This window comes from Sinocyclocheilus rhinocerous, unplaced genomic scaffold, assembly GCF_001515625.1.
Source record: "Sinocyclocheilus rhinocerous isolate Xijiao unplaced genomic scaffold, SAMN03320098_v1.1 scaffold3243, whole genome shotgun sequence".
Taxonomy (NCBI): domain Eukaryota; kingdom Metazoa; phylum Chordata; class Actinopteri; order Cypriniformes; family Cyprinidae; genus Sinocyclocheilus; species Sinocyclocheilus rhinocerous.
In genome coordinates, this window is record NW_015636692.1 from 499,389 (window position 1) to 507,304 (window position 7,916).

Consider the following 7,916-nt stretch of genomic DNA (forward strand, 5'->3'; position numbering starts at 1 on the left):
AAAAGGTGCAAATGATACTTAATGTATCAATTAATAAGACTAAGTTTGATACTTGCACACCTTGTCTGTCTGAAAGAGAGTCCTGATGCAATCTGAAGGCTTAAGTTGATCTTTGCTGAAGTTGGTCAATAAAAAAGAACCAGTTTGAGTCAGAGGATCTTGGTGAATGGAAAGTCAAGGCCGAAGCCTGGCGCGAACTTAGGTGTCCTTAGGAGCATTCTAGCTCGCATCCTCATCTTCTCAGAATCTAACAGAACCGCAGACTGAAGGCGGGTCACTGATGTGAGGCCTTTAAGGTCTGACAAGATTCACGCCTCTCAGGATGGGCTTGTCCAATGAGAAAGGTTGAAATTCCAAGCGGGAGGTTGGAAATACTGGGGAGTTTTATGACTCTTTGTCTCCAAGCATGGTATTTCGCATATGTAATTCGATTGGGTGTTGATGCACAAACTAGTAAAGATTCTTAGAACATTAATATGTTGCATAGGTATCAGCATGTAATATGCACTCTCAATTAGATCATCCGAAGATGAATTCATAGAGACCAAACATGATATAGGTGAGGTTATATTAACTAGTGGTCTATCATAACATGCATAAAAGCATACACTACAACAGACAATACACAAGAACAGTAATGGTATACTCAATGACCTGAAGTATATGCGTGTTCATTCAAAGAAAGGTTTTCCTATGAATTAATTAGAGAACAGTCCATTTCTCTGGGCATTATGTGTCTTTCCTATGAGGAAAATGAGTTTCTCTGCCCGCATTCCTTTGGGCAATAAAACAAGTGATATCAGCATTGGTTGCCATGGAACCAGAGGCCTGTTCTGCCTTTCTGAGGTGTTAGATACATTTCGGGGGAAGGGTTCATAGACCCTCGTAAGTGGCCCTTTGGTTAGGTGAGGGGGCGTTAGATATTATTTGTTAAATATAACAAAAAGTTGTGTCTGATTGGTCCAAATGCTACAGATGGCCATGCAAGAGACGTTTCCCATAGTGAGATGTCGAGCGAGTCAACCGAAATAGAACTTTCATTTGGCCCCTTCATTCAAGTGCTGGGTTCACGAATATATCACCGGATCATCGGTGTTCTCTGAACTAGTTGGCCAAAAAGAACCGGTTCAAAAGAATGATTCGTTTGTGAACCGGACATCACTCCGGACCGTTTGCCTGAGGCTCTGGATTACAGGTAATAATGTTCAGTTTCTTATACAAACCGATCATTTCACTTCATAAGACCTCAATATGTCGCCAGGAGCCATGGGTATTAATTTTGTGTTCCTTTTTTTTTTTAAATCTCAGACGGGCTGCCACTGACTCGCATTTTATGAATCACCAAGGACCATGGCTTCAGCTAAAAATCTTCTAAATGTTTTACTCAAGAAAAAAAAAAAAAAGTCACCTACATCTTGAATGGCCTGAGGGTGAGAAAATTAACAACAAATTTTCATTTTTGGGTGAACTATCCCTTTAGATATGCAACCTGATAAGGCCATGTGAAAACATCTATTCTTGCACAATGAATGTTTTTTAGCATCAGTTTCTGCTAAACAGCAAATACATCAAATAACCCAGACGCCTGTGAAAAATTTCCATCCTGACCTTCACAAGGACACTTTATTCAAAGACAAGAAGCAAATCATCACTCATCGAGCCAAACCAGGTGAGTTAGGGAAATTAGTTAACAAGTCAATCCAAAATATAATGAAAAACCTATAATATTCTGATAAACTACATTATCTGTAATGATGTTTACCTGATTTGATACAACACCATTTTTTAATATCTACAGCTACACATATATAGGTTAATGGATTTCTTTAGACATTACAGAAGATCTTTTGCTGATCTTTACATTTCTGTAGCTCAATCACTAGAATATGGCAACTGTGAATCTTCACTTTCCTCATGATTTGATTAATTTCTGAGGGTAACAATTTGATTATAAAACGATTATCAATGCATCATGATGCATCTTTTTCGCCAATTCTTCTATTAATAATGACTAGGGCTGTGTATCGGCAGCAAAGTCACGATGCGATACATATCCCAATACAGAGGCCACAATACGATACATTTCACCTCGGAATTTACTATAATAGCTGTTTATTAAACACTGCATACAATAGGACCATTGCTAAGTATATGCAGAGCAGGAAGTTGACCTCTGCATTATGAAGAGCCTCCATAACTGTACCACTGTATAACAATATCGGAAATGGATTATGTTTCATATTTAACATTGGGCACTCCCCACCAGGTACAATATTCTGCTTGTTTGTTTCTTGTTTTTAAGCCCATAAATAACTCTGATTGTTTGTTTCTTGTTTTTAGGCCCATAAATAACAGTGTACTCAATCTAATAAATATATTGTAATGTACTTATTCTAATATACTAATTAAATAATCTTTAAACTGCTGGTAGGTTATCATTGCACAAATTAACACAAGCTAACTCACAGCGTCACTGTTAATAGAGAAATGCGGCAAAGATAGAGGTAATTCATACATACACAATCTCTCTCTCTCTCTTAGGCCCGTAAATGAACAAATTAACACAGACACAGAGTATTACACTTTTCTCTGAATAGAATATCCCACCGGAGATCGCTAAACTTCAAGTTTACCAGTTTTTTCAGAAAGCCAGTGTCTTTATCCACAGTGGAGAGAGAGGACACGCACATGGTTGCTAGGCCGATAACATTTTAAATCTATTCAACAGAAGCATTCAAGTCTGAAATAATACAGAAATTGAATAATCAAATGTAAAAATACACACGACACAGTCTTTAGTGTATTAATTACAAATAAATTGATTAGTATTAAAGCTACAAAAGTTACAAAAAAGAGCAGTGAGTGATTCCCCCTTTTTGATTAACAACAACAAAATTCAGTCCCAAAAGTGTGTGAGATATGGGGGAAATCCTAAATATATAAATAAAATAAAAATTAATTTTGAGGGTCTTAATGCATTTGCAAAGTTTTGTTCCCTTATTAAATCCTATGCATTTTTTTTATGTATCTTTTCCTGGTCTAAAATGGACCCCGAACATGTTCAGATGGTTAATTTTATATCAATCTTTCAGGTTCAAATTTTCCAAATTTATGTAAACGAAAATAATGTGCTCTTATATTTTTTAACTACTTGCATGAAAGGTACACTATTTACCATAGGGAATAAAACCAAAGAAACAACACAAGCTGACTTTTATGTACTAATGCAGGGCTGTCCAAACTCGGTCCTGGAGGGCCGGTGTCCTGCAGAGTTTAGCTCCAACTTGCCTCCAGTGTTGCTAACTGCTTTCAATTGAAAGTAGCTAAAACTGGTAGCTAAATGTCACTAGATGACATCACAATGGCAAATTCACTGATCTATATAAAGATGAACGTAGATCAGTGGGCAAGATGAGAACTTAGATAAGGTTTGTCCAAGAAGTTGCTATATTTGTCCCTAAACTTTTGAAAAAAGTCTCAAAAGGGGCGGGGAAGTCGCTAAATCTAGCTACAAAGTAGCTAAATTGGCAACACTGCTTGCCTCAACACACCTGACTGGAAGTTTCTATGCCTAGTAAGAGCTTGATTAGCTGGTTCAGGTGTGTTTAATTAGGGTTGGAGCTAAACTCTTCAGGACACCGGCCCTCCAGGACCGAGTTTGGATAGCCATGTACTAATCAATTTACACTAATTAATTCTCTCTCTTAAATTCATTTAAATCCACTTATTGCAGTTTAGCTGAGGCTGTTTTTCTTGTATGGCTTTTTTGTTGTTACTATAACATTGATAGTATTATATCTATAATTTATATCTCTTTTCATAAAATGCTATTATCTTGTTGTTTCTGTACTCTAAATCTCCAGGAGAAGGGCCAAGCACACGCCTACTAGCATTTGCATAGGAAAATAACTGCTGAAGAGTCAAAAAAGACGTTAAAATTTGTATGATCTGAAAACATACTCCACTAATCACAAACAAACAATACATTTACACAAATACAGCTGACCTGAAAACTGACAAATAATCACATTTCTAATGATTTGTATCCAAACGCATCCTCAAAAACATGGCTTTGACCAAACATGTATTGATTATATCTAGTGCACAATTTAATGCAAGAACTGATGAATGTAAATGTGTACCTTGAACGCAAATGCATACATGCATAAAGTTAATTTTAGAAGTCAATTTTTAAAAAGAGAAAGGTTTTCTGAATAAAAAACATCTGTAAATGTTTCTACATAAAGTAGAATAAGTGTCCTAAGATGATCCACCATAACAATTTAAGGAGGAACCACAAAAAAACATACAATACACACTTTGCATATCTGACTGTGAAATTACCTTCTTAGCATAACAAACCCATTAAAAGAGCACAAGATTGGGAACTTGAGAAACATCCTGAAACCTCACTATCACTGAAGGTAGGCCAACATTTCATCAGTTCACTCTCAGCGCAGTTTAACAGGTCAGTGCTTTTTCATTCATGAGGGATGAACAGCTGATTACTAATTATGCTGTACTTTAACAAACGCAAGATTACACTTTCTCAACTGTATCACATCATGGTGTCAGTAATGGAAATTACATTAGCATATTTCTTCATTTTATGTATGTTTAAGTAATAATCTACTGTTATGATTTGCCTGTTGATATTGTAGACAGATTTGCCATTTTACTGTATTATGTGCTTATATTTTCGTAATTTGACTGCATAGCAAAGAGCACATATGTTGTGTAAAACTGAAAATATATATTATATAAATTTGAAAATAATATACAATTTTAACCTAAAAAATAATAATCAAGAGTTTTTTTTTATTTAATTTTTTTAAATGTTTTTCCAGTGACAAAACCACTGGCAAAGTGATGGACCAAATTTGGCTTCATCTGCTTTTTCTTTCAGGTAAAACAGCATGCAAAACATTAAAACACATCATTGAAATATGTAACAACATTACAAAAGAAATTAGAACAGATTTGCATATTCTTGCTGTATTACATACAACGATATTATGACAAAATGCAATAAAATTTGTAGGCAAGAGTGAGACAAGGAGAATTAGCCTAAGCTCAATGTAATCAAGTCAAAAATAATTCAGATTGTTCACTTACAATGGATAATTAACGCAAGGAGAGAACCAAAGAAATATTACTTATAAAAACAAGTTATGTTGCTATCAGCCGGTTATTATGAAGATTAATCGAGTAATAAACTCAAGTGAAGAATAATATAGCATGCTTTCATTTGAAAGAAAGTAAAATATTTTGAAAGAAAAATAAAAAGCTTTTAAAATAATACAACTAATGACTGGATCAAAACATTATATTATTGAAATACTTTGTCAAAATACATAATGTATAATGCATTTATGTTTTATGTCTTTTTCATTACTTGTGATGAAGTTTATAATAATACCAGCAGAGGACGTCAATGCACTGATAGTTGAAGAACAATATTAAAATCAAATCCTTATTTAATCCAAACTATATTTAAAAATTTAAATTAAATAGCTTCTCCAATATTTGACCAATGCTTTACGACAGAAACGCTACAGTGACTGAAATGTCTTTATCAAAACATGCAAAACCAAAGACAAACTCACTCGACAAGCTCTCGTTCAACAATGACCAAACAAACTATAGGTGTCAGAATAAAAACAAGGTGACTGGGACTATTACAGCCAGCCAACTGGAAACTTTCAGTAGGAAAAATACTAAAACCACTGTATTCTCTTGCCAGGACTCCTGTCATTAACTCTGTGTAAACCACAAGAGTATATTCTGTACAAAGAGTTTAAGACGTGGGAAAATGCACAGAATTACTGCAGGACACACCATATTGATCTGGCCACCGTTCAGAGTAATGAAAACTGGACGAAGCTGCTAGAAGCTGCAGGGGAACAACACTTTTATGGCTTTGCCTGGATCGGACTGTTCAATGACATCAAAAGCTGGCGCTGGTCTTATAACGAGGAGAGTCTGGTGTTCGAGTCCTGGGGTCTTGCCCAGCCAGATAACTACGGTGCAGGACAGGAGTGTGCTGCCATCTTTCCTAACGGAGCCTGGGATGATTTCTACTGCACCATCGAAAAATATTTTGTGTGTTATGACGGTGAGACACACGTATAATCACTCTTTATTTGATGCTCATTAATTCAGTGTATGAATACAGACACCAATATAATGACATTGGGGTGGGAAAACATTTACATCATAAACCAGTGTTATTTCAGTATCACTGAGATGCTATTATAGCTTTTCTTTTTTGATATATATTTTCTGTTCTCATATTATTTGAGTTTCAGATGTCGGAACAATTAGTATCTTCACATCAGATTTGATTTAAGCAAATTGCTTGTGTTTTGGCACATGTGTAACTACTATTCTCTACGATTTACACAATAATTACAACTTAATGCACATGGCTTGCTGATCAAAACTGAGGAGTTGATTCTCAGTGAAAGTGTCACAACTTCTAAACATTCTTTCACTGAGTGAGCCATCACATGCAAAATGATTCATTTATCAAATTATCATTAAATTATTAAAATCTGTCAGATGTGTGTGAAGGCTATATGCCATAAATATCTGATACAGAATGGTTGTAATGTCTGCTAAGTTGGCAGATGGCTTGCCATCGGAGTTGCAAAAAGGCGGAAAATTCCTAGTAAATTTCGAAAAGTTTCCAGGATTTTTTGGAAACTTTCAGAAAACTGTTGTAAATGTTTTGAAAGTTTCCTGAAATGTACCAGAAATTTTCCAACCCTTCTTGCCATTGTAATGAAATAAGAATCAGGACATTTGGAAGCATGTACAGTATATGCAGTTTGCCCAGCACAATCACTACCATTTTTGAACAAGGAGGAACATCACAAACAGCACGTTTATACGTTTATACTTGTACAGTACATTTATCTGTAGAAATGTCTTACATGTAAACTGAAAATTCACAGTTGCTTGTTGTGGAAGAGCAATAGGAAGATATGCAAGAATGTGTGATGGTTACGGGAAGACAATAGAGTTAGTAAAAATGAATTAGCAATGGTGAATTTTCAGTTTAAATGAAACATTTCTAGAAAAATAAATGTACTGTATAAATAAATTTTTTTTATTTTTGTGTACTACAGTATTGACTTTTCCCAATGCATTTTTACCTACTGTTGAAATATCTATCAAACTGTAAATGTCTACATAGATTATTTATTTCAGTTTTAGTTATTTTAGTACATCAAGATTAAAAAAAAAAAAAATCAAAATGAGAAATGTTTCATTGGACACTAGCTGAAGTCATTAAATTTAAGTTTTTTAAATATTTTATTTTATTTCAATTAACATTTATTTTATTTCAGATAATAAAAATGTTTTTCATGGATTTAGTTTAAGTTCACTATAAAAGCCCAGTCATAAACTTTTGGTCAATAATGATCAAACTATAAAGTTTTACAAGTATTCAGTACACAGAAATCTCTTTATTTCGATACAGAAAATGCTGAAAGGAATGATAAACTTGCAGTTCAGATGCTGAGAAGCCACATAAAATAAAAGACTCGTCAGGCCAATTCAAACCAGTATCATTAGTAAACAGTAGATCAAAACAAACAAAAAAAACATCATAAAATAAATAAAAGGTTGTCAAGACAAATTTTGATGTTGGCTTGAGAAAGCCTAGTTGCAAAAGCTTTAAGTTTGAAACAGTTTTAGGGTTTGAATGACAGACATACAGACAGGATCTGAACCATTCTCGTTCCATTCCGTGCCGATCCGGCCCAGACAACATCGATGTGGTTTTGTTTTCTGCTTTTTTTTAAGCAACAGCGAGAAACTAGTAGCCAGGAAAAAGACAAGTGACTGATTGACACGCATTCTGCAGCATGGTTCAGCCTGACAGATGAAAAGCGGCTATAGACAGACAG

At 34.7% G+C, this 7,916-nt stretch overlaps 1 protein-coding gene across 1 annotated transcript in view; it reads left to right on the forward strand.

Annotated features, from left to right (window-relative positions):
* LOC107748046 (macrophage mannose receptor 1-like) overlaps positions 1–4,200 on the forward strand; it is a gene marked incomplete at its 5' end in the record, with an annotated part of 27,296 nt that extends 23,096 nt beyond the window's left edge. The window contains one exon of the mRNA XM_016562699.1: positions 4,172–4,200. The remainder of the gene's footprint in view (positions 1–4,171) is intronic.
* Positions 4,201–7,916: the final 3,716 nt, after the last annotated feature.